This window comes from Triticum urartu, chromosome 4A, assembly GCF_056163025.1.
Source record: "Triticum urartu cultivar PI428250 chromosome 4A, HENAU_Tu73, whole genome shotgun sequence".
In the NCBI taxonomy this organism is placed as follows: domain Eukaryota; kingdom Viridiplantae; phylum Streptophyta; class Magnoliopsida; order Poales; family Poaceae; genus Triticum; species Triticum urartu.
The window spans coordinates 441,124,894-441,142,322 of NC_141876.1; positions in this window are offsets into that span (position 1 = coordinate 441,124,894).

Here is a 17,429-nt window from a genome sequence, read left to right on the forward strand (position 1 = left end):
GTAGTTCTCTCTCAGAAAATGAATGCTGAAGTGTAGGCACGTTCTGATGGCTCTCCCTTCTAATGAAGGAAGGGTGGAGGGGTATATATAGCCTCCACACAAAATCTAACGGTTACACACAACTTACCAAACTCGGGGGGACCGAATCAGAAAACTCGGTCATACTGATTCAGTTTAAAATGTGAACGTTAGGCTCTTCGGCGGGACTGACATGTCAACTCGGTGGGACCAATTCCATTAGGGTTAGGGCATAACATAATCTCGGTGAGACCGATTACACAAACTCAGCGGGGCCGATTTTGGTAATAGGCTAACCAGAGAGTTGGTCAGGCAAACTCGGTGGGACCGAATCGCTCATTTTAGTGAGACCGAAATGTTATGAAAGGGAAACAAAGAGTTTGCATTGCAAACTCGGTGGGACCGATCACTCATCTCAGTGAGACCGAAATGTTATGAAGGGAAACAGAGAGTTTGCAATCCTGTCTCGGTGAGACCGAGATCCCTATTGGTGAGACCGAAATGATTAGGGTTTCTGGCAGTGGCTATGTCAAGTGAACTCGGTGGCGCCGGATAGAACATTTCGGTGGGGCCAAGTTTACCTTTGGTTTGGGACATATGTGGATATGAGAAAGTGGTTGAGGGTTTTTGGAGCATATCACTAAGCATTTTGAGCAAGCAAGCCATTAAGCAACACCTCATCCCCTTTTAATAGTATTGGCTTTTCCTATGGACTCAATGTGATCTTGGATTACTAAAATGAAAAGGTAGAGTCTTGAGCTTGAGCTAATATGTGTCCTTAGCATTTTGAGGGGTCCACATTCTTAATCCATGCCATGGTAATCATTGAACTTTCTGAAATGATCATCTTGAAATAGTATTAGTTCAATGAGCTATATGTTGTTAATAATTACCAAAACCACCCAGAGATAGTTGCACTTTCAATCTCCCCCTTTTTGGTAATTGGTGACAACATATAGATCAAAGCTTCTACAAATGATAATAAGATTTAAATACATCGTCGCTTTGAGAAGTATGTGATAAACAAGAGCTCCCCCTAAATTTGTGCACTATTTAAGATTTGCTTTTGAATGCAAATGCACAATCGATTAGGATCATGGGTGACTCTTCCATGTCACATACATCTTGCTGGGCGCTCAAAATGATATTAATTAAAACATGCACTCATCACCAAGCAAAGTGAATGATCATATAAGGATATAAAAGATAATGTCATCCACGCAAACGTTAAAGAATGATATGATCAAACACATGATCATACAAGTATCTCACACAGACATAAAGTAAAAGTTCAACAAAAGACAAGAGAGACAAAGCAGCAAAGCAACACTCTCTCTCGAAGCCTATGATCTATACATTTCTCCCCCTTTGGCAACAAGTTACCAAAAAGTTCGAAAATGCATAGTGCTATGCGTCTCTCAGGCTTGGTCTTCGGGAGGTGGTGTAGATAGAACTCCAAGGACGAAGGCATTAGTGGATGATGTTGGAGCTAGTGGAGCAAGTGCTGGAGGTGGTACTGAAGCCGTTGCTGGTGTAGATGAAGTAGCTCTTGTATCTGATACTGGCATGACAACTGACCTCTGACTCCTTGGCACTCGCTGAAAAGCATCCGTAGTTGCCTTCCCTCTCTTCTCCTCAGCTTCTTCCTGGAGCTGCTCGACTGCAGTCTGTTGATACGTCCACAATGTATCTATAATTTATGAAGTATTCATGCTATTATATTATCCATCTTAGATGTTTTATATGCATTTATATGCTATTTTATATGATTTTTGGGACTAACCTATTAACCCAGAGCCCAGTGCCAGTTTTTGTTTTCCCTTGTTTTTGAGTATTGTAGAAAAGGAATACCAAACAGAGTCCAATTGATGTGCCAATTTTTGATGATTTTTTATGGACCAAAATAAGCCCCCGGAGTAAAAGAGTTGGGCCAGAAGAGTTCCGAGCTGTCCACGAGGGTGGGGGCCGCGCTCCACCCCCTGGGCGTGGGCCCCTATCTCGTGGACGACTCGGAGACCCCCCTGGCGTGAAACCGACGCCAAAAATTCCTATAAATACAGAAACCCCCAGAAAATAACCTAGATCGGAAGTTTTGCCACCGCAAGCCTCTGTAGCCACGAGAAATCAATCTAGGCCCTCTCTGGCACCCTGCTGGAGGGGGCCATCATCACCGGAGGGCATGGAGGAGGATCCCGGAGGGGCCATCATCACCATGAAGGCCAAGGACCAGAGGGGGAACCTCTCCCCATCCAGGGGGAGGCCATGGAGGAGGAGGAAGCACAAGGGGGATAACCTCTCCTCCTCTCTCTTGGTGGTGCCGGAGTGCCATTGGGAGGGGAATCATCGCCGAGGTGATCATCTTCATCAACATCACCATCCTCATCTCTTTTACGCGGTCCACTCTCCCGCACCCCGCTGTAATCCCTACTTGAACATGGTGCTTTATGCCACATATTATGATCCAATTATATGTTGCCATTCTATGATGTTTTGAGTAGATATCCTTTGTCCTTGGGTTGATTGTTGATCTAGATTGGTATGAGTTGTATGTTTTATTTTGGTGTTGTCCTATTGTGGCCTCCGTGTCGTGCAAGCGTGAGGGATTCCCGCTGTAGGGTGTTGCAATACGTTCATGATTCACTTATAGTGGGTTGCTTGAGTGACAGAAGCATAAACCCGAGTAAGGGGGTTGTTGCGTATGGGATAAAGGGGACTTGATGCTTTAATGCTATGGTTGGGTTTTACCTTAATGATCTTTAGTAGTTGCAGATACTTGCTAGAGTTCTAATAATAAGTGCATATGATCCAAGAAGAGAAAGTATGTTAGCTTATGCCTCTCCCTCATATGAAATTGCAATGGCGACTATCAGTCTTGTTAACAATTGCTTAGGACAATTCCGCACACCGACCCATCATTATTCCACACTCGCTATTTATAATATTTAGTAGTGTATTCTAACTTTATGATAACAACACCTACTTTCATATTTTAGCTCTCCGATACCATGCAAAGTTATCCTCTTCATACCCACAACGTAGTCTCATTTCTAGTTGGAAGCAAACGTTCGGTGTAAGTAGAGTCGTATCAGTGGCATATAGGACTTGAGAGAATATTGATCTTACCTTTAGCTCCTTGTGGGTTCGACACTCCATACTTATCACTTCCACCTTTGGGAATTGCTACGATGATTCCCTGCACTTGGGGATTATCATCTGTATCTCAGTCACCTTGAGGTCAATATCATAGAATTTTGTCTCAACAATCCTTTCCAAGCTCTATTGATTCTGAGTCGGGGTGGCCAAGCCCTTCTCAATCCTCAATGTTGCTTGTATCAGATAACCCAATTGATCTTGTTTGCTCTTTAAGAACACCTGAGATGCTTCCTCGGCACTTGGCATCCTTGTAGCCTTTTCTGCCTTTGCCTTAGCTCTCTTCTCTTGTGCTTGTGCTGATGAAGGTTCATTCTCATTCATCACAACTATGTTATCCTCAAATTCTGGGTGCAAAGGTAAGTGCTCCTTGTCCAACAGGTAAGTGCATGTGCCCATCTTGGAGTTGATGAGCACCTGAATATGTGGAGCATACCCGCAAGATCTTTTCTGATCTGCTACAGTCCTCTTGATTGTCTAAACAATCAGACTCATGACCTTGAATTTTTAAGGGACATCAAATATTTGCAGCAGGTTGATTGAATGTCCTCTTATCATCTTGTGATCTCTAGATTTGGGTAACAGAGTATGCCTCAGGATAGTGTTGATTGTAGGCAGACCAGATAGTAGATAATGCACAGATCCAAGCTTGTGTGTCTCCAAAGCTTTATCGGGGATCTCCTTGTACATATTTTCCATTGAGTTATGGTCTTTCTTCTTCTTGGAATACACATACAAATCATCCTCATGTTCCTCTGGGGCATTGATCAACTTCGCCCACTCATCAACAGTTGATTGGTACCTCGTACCCTCAGACATCCACACGATTCTGCCATCTGGATAGAAATGAGCAGTGGAGTAGAACTGCATAACGAGTTCATCATTCCATTTGGTCAACTTTTGACCCACAAACTCATCGACTCCACAAGCTTTGAAGATTTTATGTACACTTGGGAAAAAGTCTTCATTCTCATCAATGAATTCCCAATCAACCCAACTCATATCACAGACAATTGGCTTCTTGTCAAGCAGAATGGTCTCATAGAAATCCTGATGTTCCTTGGTGTGGAACCTATAGTCCACTATAGTCCTCCTCCTCACTACATAGGGATCAGACTGTCTCCAAAGTCTCAGTCCTGCATCCTTCCTGATGTTCATGTCCTCTGCCACTGGATGAGTGCCATTGTGGTCTGGAATCTTAGGTTTTAGTTTTCTCAGCACTTGGGCTTCTGCATCTTCTTCTTCAACTTCAAGCACTGGGGCCTTGTTCTTTTCTTTAGCAGGGATATTCCTGGTGCTTCTCTTGGGCTTAGAGGGCTTTTGAGCTTGAGCAGCAGCCTTGGGAGCAGTTTTTGGCTTTGATGGAGCAACCCCTGACTTGATTGCATCTCCCATGAGCTTCTGGGACTTGGGTGCTGGTGCAATATCCTCTTCATCTTCATCTTATTCTGGCTCTCTCATTATGGAGGATCTACCAAGGACTCTGGCAATGGTCTTTTTGACCCTATCTTTCCTCTTCTTTCCCTCTCCAGCAGCCTCTTCAGTTGGCTTGGTGTTTCAGCAGATGAGGCCCTGGCCTTAGACATTGGAACTCTTTTTGCAGGTGCCTTCTTATGCAACCCTGGCTTAGTTGTTGCAGCAGTACCATACTCTTTCTTCAGCACCTTCTTTTTGAAGCTAACTTCCTCCTCAACAGCCACATAGTCCTCATCTTCAGAATTTGAAGTTTTCTTCCTCCTTATCCTGGTGGCTGCCTTTGGCAAATTACTGGGTGTGCTCCTGCTGCCATCATCTGAGGTGTTTGAGGGACTAGTGCCCTCACTCATTTGCATTGGCTCTTCAGATCTGTTTTGGCTATCACTCTAGTCAGACATCTTGGCAGGTAAACTGACGGCAAACCCTGTGAATAGATGTAGATGAGGTAGAACGGATGAGCATCACAAAGTGCAGAGTTTTTGCAAAACAAATGAGTCAAAAACTTAGTTTTAGTTCTCCATAGAAAGCATTCCGGAGCTACCGATTTGTTAAACTCGGTGATACCGAAGCAACTATTGGAGTCTGAACTATTGAACTTGGTCAGAGCGAGTCACAGTTCGGTGGCTCCAAGATTGCTAGGGTTTCATAGAGAATCGAACTCGGTTTCACCGATTTGCAATTTTCGGTCAGACCGAAAAGCGCATGTGCAATGGCCTAAGCCAAATCGGTGAGACCGATTTCTACAACTCGGTTGGTCCAAGATGAGTTCGGCGGAGACCTAACCCTAAATTTCCGAAACAAACCTAACTTAAAGGGAGTTTTCTCTGGATAGATTGACTTCATACTTGGTGCGAATCATGGCAAAGCAATGTGCTAATAATCGGAATGAGGAATTAGCACATAAAGTCGAACTCATACCCTAGTTCAGAGGGAGTTCGCTACAGCGACAATGACGGGGCGGAATCCCGTTGACGGCGATGGAGATCAGTGGCAGGAGGTCGCTGGCGACAAGAAGACGATCCGGAGACCCGAGACGGCAGAGCAGGACACGCGCGTGATGAAGAGTTTTGGAGAAGTTTCCAAAATCAAACCCGTCAGTATATATATCCCGACCCTATCGGTGTGACTGAGTGGAACAACTCGGTGGCACCGAGATGCAGAATCGCAAGCGGTTACTGCAACTCGGTGTGACCGAAAAGTTCAAATCGGTTGCACCGAGATTGAAAACCTAGATCAACTTAGTGAACTCGGTGTGACCGAAAATGATGGATCGGTCAGACAGAAATGCACAGAGAGGTTTTGGAAGTTTAAGTCTATGACGAATAGGGGACTCCGAGTGCTCCTCACACATAGTGGTTCGAATCTGACTTGGTCAAACTTTGTGATGTAGCATGAATAGAGTTTAAGACGAGAAAAGCATAGATAGCTAGAGGAGGTTCTTAGGCATTCTTGTCCATCCACTTGGCAAAAGAGAAAATGCCAAACAATCAAAACAACAAGTGGATGTCCTCGAATGAGTAAAATATGCAATCCAGCATGCTCACACAATAAGATGGAAAATGAAATATGTGGCAGAGTATGCACAAACACTCTAGTATCTATCAAGCAATTGGTGATGACTAGGTCATCTATATATGAGTATACTGACTTAGGAGTCAAATGAGAACATTTGGCTCATCGTTTAAGCACAAGTCGGGTTACCCCTTTTACATAAATCATTGTTGTGTTCACACCATTAGAGTTGCTTTAGCTCAATTATTAGAGTAAATCTCCCCTAGATGTGATATCCCCCCTAAAAGGGATGAACTATCCTTGGGTTTTGTCGATGATGACTTCATGTAGATGTTGAAGATGTGGATGCGCAATGTTGATGTGGATCATTTGGAGAAATCCATTGGAGTGAGTTGCACTTTCAATACCTACATGGGTTAGTCCCACAAGGAACAAACAAGGATATCCATAGACATAGAGTGATGTACACACAAGATGATGTCCATGAAGGCATTAGGTTACCATGTCCCTTCTCTTACCAACAAGAGGGTTTGTGACTCCTTGAACTAGTGCAAGATGTGGAAGTTGTTTACACTTGCTCTTGCCAAAGTGATATGAGTGAAGTATGTTGGCGGAGTCACCCTCAAGAACTCTCTAGTTCTTCTTCTTTGGGATCCACATCAACATCATATTGATGGAAATCCTTGGAGTTGTAGTCATACTTGATGAGGTAGAACTTGACGTAGTCTAGGGAACCCACTTGACCAAGGCCTTGGGAGCTTCTTCAAATGCATCAATCTCCTCTTGAAGCTTGCCCTTGCCTTTTTGCTTGTGGTCTTGTGGTGGAAGATCATCTTGAGCTTATGTCCCTTGGAAGGAAGTAGGATCATACTTCTCTTGTTGAGGAACAAACTTTATCTTGGGGTATTGATCTTCTTCCCACTCAACTCCACTGGCATTGAACTTTCGTTCAAAACCAATACCTTGATTCTTCCGGGGCCTTCCTTGCTTGCGTACAATTTCCTCAAATTGCTTACTTTCGGCAAGACTCTTGTAGACACCTTTCTCTATAATTCCCATCAATAAGCTATTTTCTTGCTCAAGTGTAACTTGGCTAAGAGAATCATTAGTGGAATCAAGAGAACTACTAGAAGCAACAATATTGGATTTAACATGATTGTTGTTACTGCTTGAAGAAGAATCTTTCTTACTCTTGTTGCTAGATTTAACTTGTGGCATGTAAGTAGACAAGAGTAAATGCTTGGCAATATAATAATAACTTTTCTTACGAAGATCATCATTGATTGCTTTTAAGAACCCATGCTCTTGCTCAAGGTTGAGCTTTTCAAAGTGTAACTTCTCATGAGTCTTTAAAAGCTCTCGATGATTTTCCAAGGTAGTTTCATGAGCTAAATTAAGAATGTTTAGTTCTTTAGTTAGACGCTCAATCTCCTTCTTATCATCATCATTTGTTTTATCTTTATTAGCATGATTAATAGAAATTTCATCATAGTTTTCATCACTAGAGTTGTCAACAAGTAAATCATCATCACCTAGTAAAATCATCTTCATCACTATTGAAATCAACATACTCGGGGTGTGATACCTTTCGGCCTTTGGCCATGAAGCATCTTCCAATTCCTTCATTTGGTGAGTCAAATATGTCGTAGGAGTTGGTTGACACAAGTGCTAGACCGACAACACCTTCATCTTGAGTATATTCGAAGTCGGAGTGATAACTTCTCTCGGAGTGATTCTCGGAGTCGGAGCTAGATACCCATTCACCAACATGAGCTTGATGTCTTTGTTTTGTGTATCTCCTTGATGATTTTTCCTTCCTTTCCGAATCCTTGCTTCTCTGTGATATTCTTCGTTCATAACGGTCATCTCTACTCCTTCTCTCTCTTGGTGGTGATTCTTCTCTTCTACTTCTCCTTTTGGGTGAATCTTTTGTTCTTTTGTAGGGAGCCGTACACTCATTGGAGTAGTGTCCGGGTCTTCCACAATTGTAGCAATTATGTTCACGACTCGAAGATCTTTTTTCATTATAGGACCTTGACTTGGAATTATGTTCCTTGCTTCTACTGTTGTAGAACTTGTTGAAGTTCATCACCATTAGGCTCAATTCTTCATTGAAGGCTCGTTTCTCACTTGATGATGTAGGAGCATCACATGAGGCTTTGTAAGAACCACTTGACTTGTTGTGAAGCTCTTCCTTATCCTTGAGTGACATCTCATGAGCAACAATTCTTCCAATGACTTCCGTTGGTTTGAGATCTTTGTAGTTGGGCATCATTTGGATTAATGTGCACACGGTATCATATTTTCCATCCCAGGCTCTTAGGATCTTCTTGATGATGAATCTATCGGTCATCTCTTCACTCCCTAAGCTGGCAATCTCATTTGTGACGAGAGCAAGCCTAGAGTACATTTCAGCGACACCTTCACCATCCTTCATTTTGAACTTGTCAAGTCGACTTTGAAGCACATCCAATTTGGATTCCTTGACGGAATCGGTACCTTCGTGCATATCAATCAAATTATCCCAAATTTCCTTTGCATTCTCAAGACGGCTGATTTTGTTGAATTCTTCGGGGCATAATCCGTTGAAGAGGATATCACAAGCTTGAGCATTGTATTGCAGCATCTTCAACTCTTCCACGATGGATTCACGGTTTGGTTCTCTCCCATCAAAGAATTCACCTTGCAAGCCAATACACACAATAGCCCAAACGGCGGGGTCATGTCCAAGAATATGCATTTTCATCTTATGCTTCCAACTAGCAAAATTAGTACAATCAAAGTAAGGACCTCTACGGTGGTAATTTCCCTCACTAGACGCCATACTCTCCTAGGTTGTGAAACCAAGGCTATGATCACCAAAAGCTATGGAAATCAAGGAAACTGGAGACCAAAGCTCTGATACCACTTGTAGGATCGAAAGTATGTCTAGAGGGGGGGGTGATTAGACTACTTGACCAAATAAAAATCTAGCATTTTCCCAATTTTAAGTCTTGGCACATTTTAGCAACTTAGCACAAGTCAAGCAATCAACCTACACATGCAAGTCTAAGAGTATAGCAGCGGAATGTAAAACATTTGCATATGAAGGTAAAGGGAGGAGTTTGGAGGGAGCAAACGTAATGTAGACACGGAGATTTTTGGCGTGGTTCCGATAGGTGGTGCTATCGTACATCCATGTTGATGGAGACTTCAACCCATGAATGGTAACGGTTGCGCGAGTCCACAGAGGGCTCCACCCACAAAGGGTCCGCGAAGAAGCAACCTTGTCTATCCCACCATGGCCGTGCCCACGAAGGACTTGCCTCACTAGGGTAGATCTTCACGAAGTAGGCGATCTCCTTGCCCATACAAACTCCTTGGTTCAAATCCACAATCTTGTCGGAGTCTCCCAAGTGACACCTAACCAATCTAGGAGACACCACTCTCCAAAATGTAATAGATTGTGTGTTGATGATGAACTCCTTGCTATTGTGCTTCAAATGATAGTCTCCCCAGCACTCAACTCTCTCTCACTGATTTGGATTTGGTGGAAAGATGATTTGAGTGGAAAGCAACTTGGGGAAGGCTAGATATCAAGATTCATATGGTTGGAATGGAATATCTTGGTCTCAACACATGAGTAGGTGGTTCTCTCTCAGAAAATGAATGCTGAAGTGTAGGCATGTTCTGATGGCTCTCCCTTCTAATGAAGGAAGGGTGGAGGGGTATATATAGCCTCCACACAAAATCTAACCGTTACACACAATTTACCAAACTCGGTGGGACCGAATCAGAACACTCGGTCATACCGATATAGTTCAAAATGTGAACGTTAGGCTTTTCGGTGGGATCGACATGTCAACTCGGTGGGACCGATTCCATTAGGGTTAGGGCATAACATAATCTCGGTGAGACCGATTACACAAACTCGGTTGGACCGATTTTGGTAATAGGCTAACTAGAGAGTGGGTCAGGCAAACTCGGTGGGACCGAATCGCTCATTTCGGTGAGACCAAAACGTTACGAAAGGGAAACAGAGAGTTTGCATTGCGAACTCGGTGGGACCGATCGCTTATCTCGGTGAGACCGAAACGTTACGAAGGGAAATAGAGAGTTTGCAATCCCATCTCGGTGAGACCGATATCCCTATAGGTGAGACCGAATGGATTAGGGTTTCTGGCAGTGGCTATGTCAAGTGAACTCGGTGGCGCCGGATAGAACATTTAGGTGGGGCCGAGTTTGACTTTTGGTTTGGGACATATGTGGATATGAGAAAGTGGTTGAGGGTTTTTGGAGCATATCACTAAGCATTTTGAGCAAGCAAGCCATTTAGCAACACCTCATCCCCTTTTAATAGTATTGGCTTTTCCTATGGACTCAATGTGATCTTGGATCACTAAATGAAAAAAGTAGAGTCTTGAGCTTGAGCCAATATGTGTCCTTAGAATTTTGAGGGGTCCACATTCTCAATCCATGCCGTGCCAATCATTGAACTTTCTGAAACGATCATCTTGAAATAGTATTAGTTCAATGAGCTATATGTTGTTAATAATTACCAAAACCACCCGGGGATAATTGCACTTTCACATACCATAATGCTTTGCCACGTAAATGACCAACCATGATTCAGCTTTGCATTTAAAATTTGCCCATACGGATAATATCTACTCCTAAGAACTCGAGAACATAGACTATCTGGTTCTAAAATCAATCTCCACACTTGCTTTGCCAACATAGCTTTGTTGAAACATTTATAATCTATAAATCCCGTACCACCTTTGTCCTTCGACACACAAAGTTCCCACCAAGCAAACCAATGCATCTTATTGCTATTGACATCATCACCCCACCAACAATGCGAGATTGCGTTTGTGATCCCTTTATCGATAAGGCAGGGGGCTCTCCCGATCCCCTGATGGCACATCATCCATGTAGAACCACTTCTCCTACCACTTCTTTATCGTCTCGATAAATTTTCCCTTCGGCCAATGGACGTTGTTGAGTTTTCTTATCATGGCCCCTCTGCACTCCGTTAGATTGCGGTCGTTACTATGCGGGTTAATGCAAAAAAACTTTAGCCAGAGCCCGAAGTGGGGCTCTAGGTGGAGGAAGGCCTCGCAAAAGGTAATGTAGGTGGCAATATGGAGGATTGAGTTTGAGTCAAGGTGGTGGAACTGGAGCCCATAGAAGAATAGTAGGTCCCAAAGAAATGGATGAAGGGGAAAGCCCAAACCTCAGATGAGCAGGGACACAAATACAGCCCTCTCTCCCTGCTGAGGAGTCAGGATCTGGGAGGCCAAGGAGATCTCGTCCCTAACAAGGGGGGAACGACTTTTAACCACACATGCGGCAGACGATAGCCATCAGCTTGAAGCTCGGTGATGACGCCGGTGGTGATGTATGAGTGCATCCACAGCCCCTCTCGCTCGCGGCCACCTCCTCGACCTCCTCTGCGGTGGTGCCCTTCCCCTTTCCGGCCATCTTCTTGAATGACAGTGGGAGTGGGTCTAAGCGTTTAAGGGAGAAATGTATGCAGGGCTCTGGGCATTGGAGCTCGAAAAGTATTGGGCGCTAGTGAGGGCAAGAAAGTGTGAGGTGAATTAGAGTCATCCATCTATACTACTTGTGAGCTATGTTAGGATATTCCCCGAAGAGTAAGGGTGAAGCAATATAGTAGCTGATAAGTATTTCCCTTAGTGAGAACCAAGGTTATCGAACCAATAGGAGAACCACACAAACCCTAGTGAATAGCACTTGCACACACAAAAGCAAATACTTGCACCCAACGCGGGTAAGAGGGTTGTCAATCCCCTTGAACTCGTTACTTGCAAGAATTAAATCTTGTATAGGTAGATAGATAAATTGAAAAACAAAATAAAAGTAAATAAATTGCAACAAGGTATTTTTTGTTGTAGTAATATGATTAAAGTAGACCCGAGGGCAATAGTTTTAATTAGAGGCTTCTCTCTCGAAACAATAGCATACGGTGGGTAGACAAATTACTGTTGGGCAATTGATAGAAAAGTGCATAGTTATGACATATACATGGCAATGACCATGTATATTGTATAGGCATCATGTCCTTTACAAGTAGACCGACTCCTGCCTACATCTACTATATTACACCACCAATCGACCGGCTCCTGCATGGATCTATGGTATTAAGTTCATGACAAATAGAGTAACACTTTAAGCAAGATGACTTGATGTAGACAAAGTAAACCAAATAAATATGAATGAACCCCGTCATTTACCCTTAATGGTAACAATACAAGTATGTGCCTCGCTATGTCACTAGGTGAGGACACCGCAAGATTGAACCCATTACAAAGCATGTCTCCCACTGAAGTTAAATCAATCTAGTTGGCCAAACCAAACGGATAGATCGGAGAGAAATACAAAGCTATAACCATTATGCATAATAAAGTTCAGAAAAGACTCAATTACTTTCAATGAATAATCTGCTCATAAACCCATAATTCATTGGATCCCAATAAACAGACCGCAAAAGAATATTACATCGGATAGAACTCCAAGAAGATCGAGGAGAACAATGTATTGAAGATCAAAGAGACAGAAGAAGCCATCTGGCTACTAGCTATGGACCTGTAGGTCTATGGTGAACTACTCATGCATCACCGGAAGGCAGCAAGGATGATGTAGAAACCCTCCGTGATCGATTCCCCCTCCGGAAGAGTATCGAACAAGGCCTCCAGATGGGACCACAGAAGAACATAAGCTTGTGGCGGCGGAAAAAGTGTTTCAGGTGGCTCTCTGTTGGTTTAGGAATATTTGGAAATTTATAGAGATGGAATTAGGTCAAACCGAGTTGCGTGGAAGTCATGAGCTTAGGGGGCGCGCCCTGTGAGCTCATGGATCTCACGTAAGGCTTGTGGCCTCCTCTCGAACCTTCTAGGGCCCTAGTGGTCCAGAAAAAATCACCGTAAAATTTCATCGTGTTTGAACTTCGTTTGGTATTGATATTCTGAAAAGCCAAAAACAAGCAAAAAAACAGGAACTATCATTGGATGAATAGGTTAGTCCCCAAAAATGATATAAAATAGCATATAAAGCATCCAAGATTTATAATATAATTGCATGAAACAATAAAAAACTATAGGTAAATTCATGCTTATCATCATCATCCCTAAGCTTAATTCTTCCTCATCCTCGAGTAGGTAAATGATAAAAACATATTTTTATGTTGAATGCTTCCTAGCATGTGTATCATGTAATCTCTTATACGGTATAAATATTGAGAAACGATGAAGTAAAAATATATACATAACAATATCCATGAATATAAGAAACATAATAATTACCTTTTCAAAATACACAATCCTTAATGAATGATATCCCTAGTCATTTTATCATGTTAGCATGGCATGACTCCGCCTTCACCGCATAATATAAATCATGAGCACCCTGGTGTCAAACCAGGCAATTGGATCGTACTTCTAAAGTGCTTCAACATTTTTTAACTTCACGCAATACATGAGCCTGAGCCATCTATATAGCACTATAGGTGAACTAGAATGTGGTGGTAGAGATTAATAAGGGAAGTCAAAAAGGAAGAAAGTCTCGCATCAACTAGGTGGATCAACGGGCAACGGAGAGGCCCATCAATCAATGTCTTTGTGTCAAACGAATGGGTAGATGTCATAGGATTACTTTTCTTTTCTTGAGTTGTGGGTAAACTTTTTTTTTAAACTGCCATCATGGCTCCTTTACTACTTAAATCAAACTTACATCATGAATTATCAAAGTCATTAAAGATCTAGGAGGATCATCTACCCAAACTAAACTCTCCAGCCTGAGCAGCCTACCGTCCTTAGCCAATGTATGGGCTACAAGGTTTGCATCTCTAGGTCAGAACGAGTAAATCCTTCATTCTTCAAAAATAGGAGCTACATCTGATGCTGTAAATCCTCCATTCTTCATCGTTGATATCACTTCAAGGCAATCAGATTGGATCATGAGTTTCTCACACCCCACTTGATTAGCTGGATGAATTCGGTTAATACATGCTTGGGCCTCTACCATCGTTGCATCCACAACAACAATGGGGCAGCAACTCACAGCAATAAAATGTCCCCTATCATTCCTGATACATGCACCAGTAGCTCCTCTTCCATTTTCACATCAAAATCCGCTTCTACATTCATTGTCACAAATCCCTCTGTAGCTTTGCACCATTGGCGTTTTCTGTTCTTCACCATTTTATTCAGAGCACACACATAGTTTGAAGCTAGAACCTGAATAGAAATAACAACATGTGGTACAGTTTGCAAGATTTCTCCATACACAAGTTGCCTTCTTCTTCACCAAATGTACCACACTATGGTTAGTAAAGTCTCTCACAGATTTGAGATATTTGTGACGGCAATATGTGAAAACTTCCCAACCAATAGATATTGGGCGCATCTAGGCATCAGACAACTAATGGTTTGCATGTATCAGATCAGTCATAGACCGTTGAATGGAAGCAGGTTGTACGTCTGATTTGGCACCTAGGCCACGCGAGGGATAACGAGGTTTCCGTTGCTAATTTATTGTTGTTTCGTAACTGCTTCTGTAACTCTGGCGTCTCTCCTCGTTTGATGGTTCTCTAGAGCAGACCAAGCAAGTAGATCTCTTCATAATAACTACCTTCGTAAATCATGTGAGAAACTGTTGTTAATTTTCACATCAGGCTATTTGTTTCATTAAGATTAGGAAGCAAATATTGTATCCTGGTTTTCAGGTTAGGCTGTTTGCTTCCATATAAGGCATATCTTGATTCCTTTGGGCATCAAAGACATTTTATTCCAACGTAATGTAGAATTAAACTTGTTTCTTTTTATCATTGAATTTGATCCCACAATGACCTAACCTTGATACAATTAATAGGAATTTGTTTTCTACCTAATGAAAACAAAATCCATCGACTAGAGGGTTGCTCTAACCAAAAAAAGACATGTTTCTAGACAAAACAACCATTATCATCTGTACACATAACTAATAACCCACAAGTATAGGGGATCAATTGTAGCGTCTTTCGATAAGTAAGAGTGTCGAACCCAACGAGGAGCTAAAGGTAGAACAAATATTTCCTCAAGTTCTGTTGACCACCGATACAACTCTACGCACGCTTGACGTTCGCTTTACCTAGAATAAGTATAAAACTAGAAGTACTTTGTAGGTGTTTTTGGATAGGTTTGCAAGATAATAAAGAGCACATAAATAAAAAGTAGGGGCTGTTTAGATAAAGACACAACTAAATTAGTTTTAGTAGAGAGCTTTTTGTCATGAGAAAGTTATTTGTCCCTAGGCAATCGATAACTAGATCGGTAATCGTTATTGCAATTTTATTTGAGGGAGAGGCATAAGCTAACATACTTTCTCTACTTGGATCATATGCACTTATGATTGGAACTCTAGCAAGCATCCGCAACTACTAAAGATCATTAAGGTAAAACCCAACCATAGCATTAAAGTATCAAGTCCTCTTTATTCCCATACGCAAACAACCTACTTACTCGGGTCTGTGCTTCTGTCACTCACGCCACCCACCATAAGCAAATCATGAACATATTGGAAACCCTACAACGGGGATCCCTCACGCTTGTGCGACACGGAGAGCACCATAGGACATCACCAATAATAAAACATGCAACTCAAACCAATCACGATCATCAATTAACCCATAGGACAAAACAAATCTACTCAAACATCATAGGATGGCCATACATCATCGCGAAATAATATATAGCGTTGAGCACCATGTTTAAGTAGAGATTACAGCGGGTAAAAGAGGGGTTACACCACTGCATAGAGGGGAGAAGAGTTGGTGATAAGGGCGGTGAAGTTGTTGGTGTAGATTGTGGTGATGATGATGGCCCCGGCGGCGTTCCGGCGCCACCGGAAGAGAGAGGGAGAGAGCCCCCCTTCTTCTTCTTCCTTGACCTTCGCCCTAGATGGGAGAATGGTTTCCCCTTTGGTCCATGGCCTCCATGGCATGGGAGGGGCGAGAGCCCCTCCAAGATTGGATTTGTCTCTCTGCCTCTCTCTGTTTTTGCGTTCCAGATTCTGCCCTTTCACCATTTCTTTTATAACAGGAGATACATAACTCCGATTGGGCTGAATTTTGGACACGATCTCTATCCGGATATTAGCTTTCTTGCGGCGGAAGGACTCCAACCTCCTTATGGGGTGGCCACGAGGGCCCAGGGCGCGCCTGACCCCCTTGGGCGTGCCCCCTGCCTCGTGGCCCCCTCGGGCATCGTATCGCATTGATTCTTCTTCCCAAAAATCGCATATATTCCAAAAAAATCTTCTTCAGTTTTTATTCCGTTTGGACTCCGTTTGATATGGATTTTCTATGGAAAAAAATATGCAACAAACAGGAACTGGCACCGGGCACTGGATCAATATGTTAGTCCCAAAAATAGTATAAAAATTTGCCAAAAGTATATGAAAGTTGTAGAACATTGTCATGGAACAATAAAAAATTATAGATACGATGGAGACGTATCTGCATCCCCAAGCTTAATTCATGCTCGTCCTCGAGTAGGTAAATGATAAAAAAGATAATTTTTTATGTGGAATGCTACCTAGCATAATCTTGATCATGTATCTAATCATGGCATGAATATTAAGACACGAGTGATTCAAAGCAATAGTCTATCATTTGACATTAAGACAATAATACTTCAAGCATACTAACCAAGCAATTATGTCCTCTCAAAATAACATAGCCAAAGAAAGCTCATCCCTACAAAATCATATAGTTTGGCCATGCTTCATTTCTGTCACACAAAATGCTCCCGTCATGCACAACCCCGATGACAAGCCGAGCAATTGGTTCATACTTTTAACGCGCTTCAGCCTTTTCAACCCTCACGCAATACATGAGCGCAAGCCATGGACATAGCACTATGGGTGGAATAGAATATGATGGTGGAGGTTGTGTGGAGAACACAAAAAGGAGAAAGTCTCACATCGACGCGACTAATCAACGGGCTATGGAGATGCCCATCAATTGATGTCAATGTGAGGAGTAGGGATTGCCATGCAACGGATGCACTAAGAGCTATAAGTGTATGAAAGCTCAAACTTGAAACTAAGTGGGTGTGCATCCAACTTGCTTGCTCATGAAGACCTCATGCATTTGAGGAAGCCCATCATCGGAATATACAAGCCAAGTTCTATAATGAAAATTCCCACTAGTATATGAAAGTGATAACTCAAGAGACTCTCTATATGAAGAACATGGTGCTACTCTGAAGCACAAGTGTGGTAAAAGGATAGTA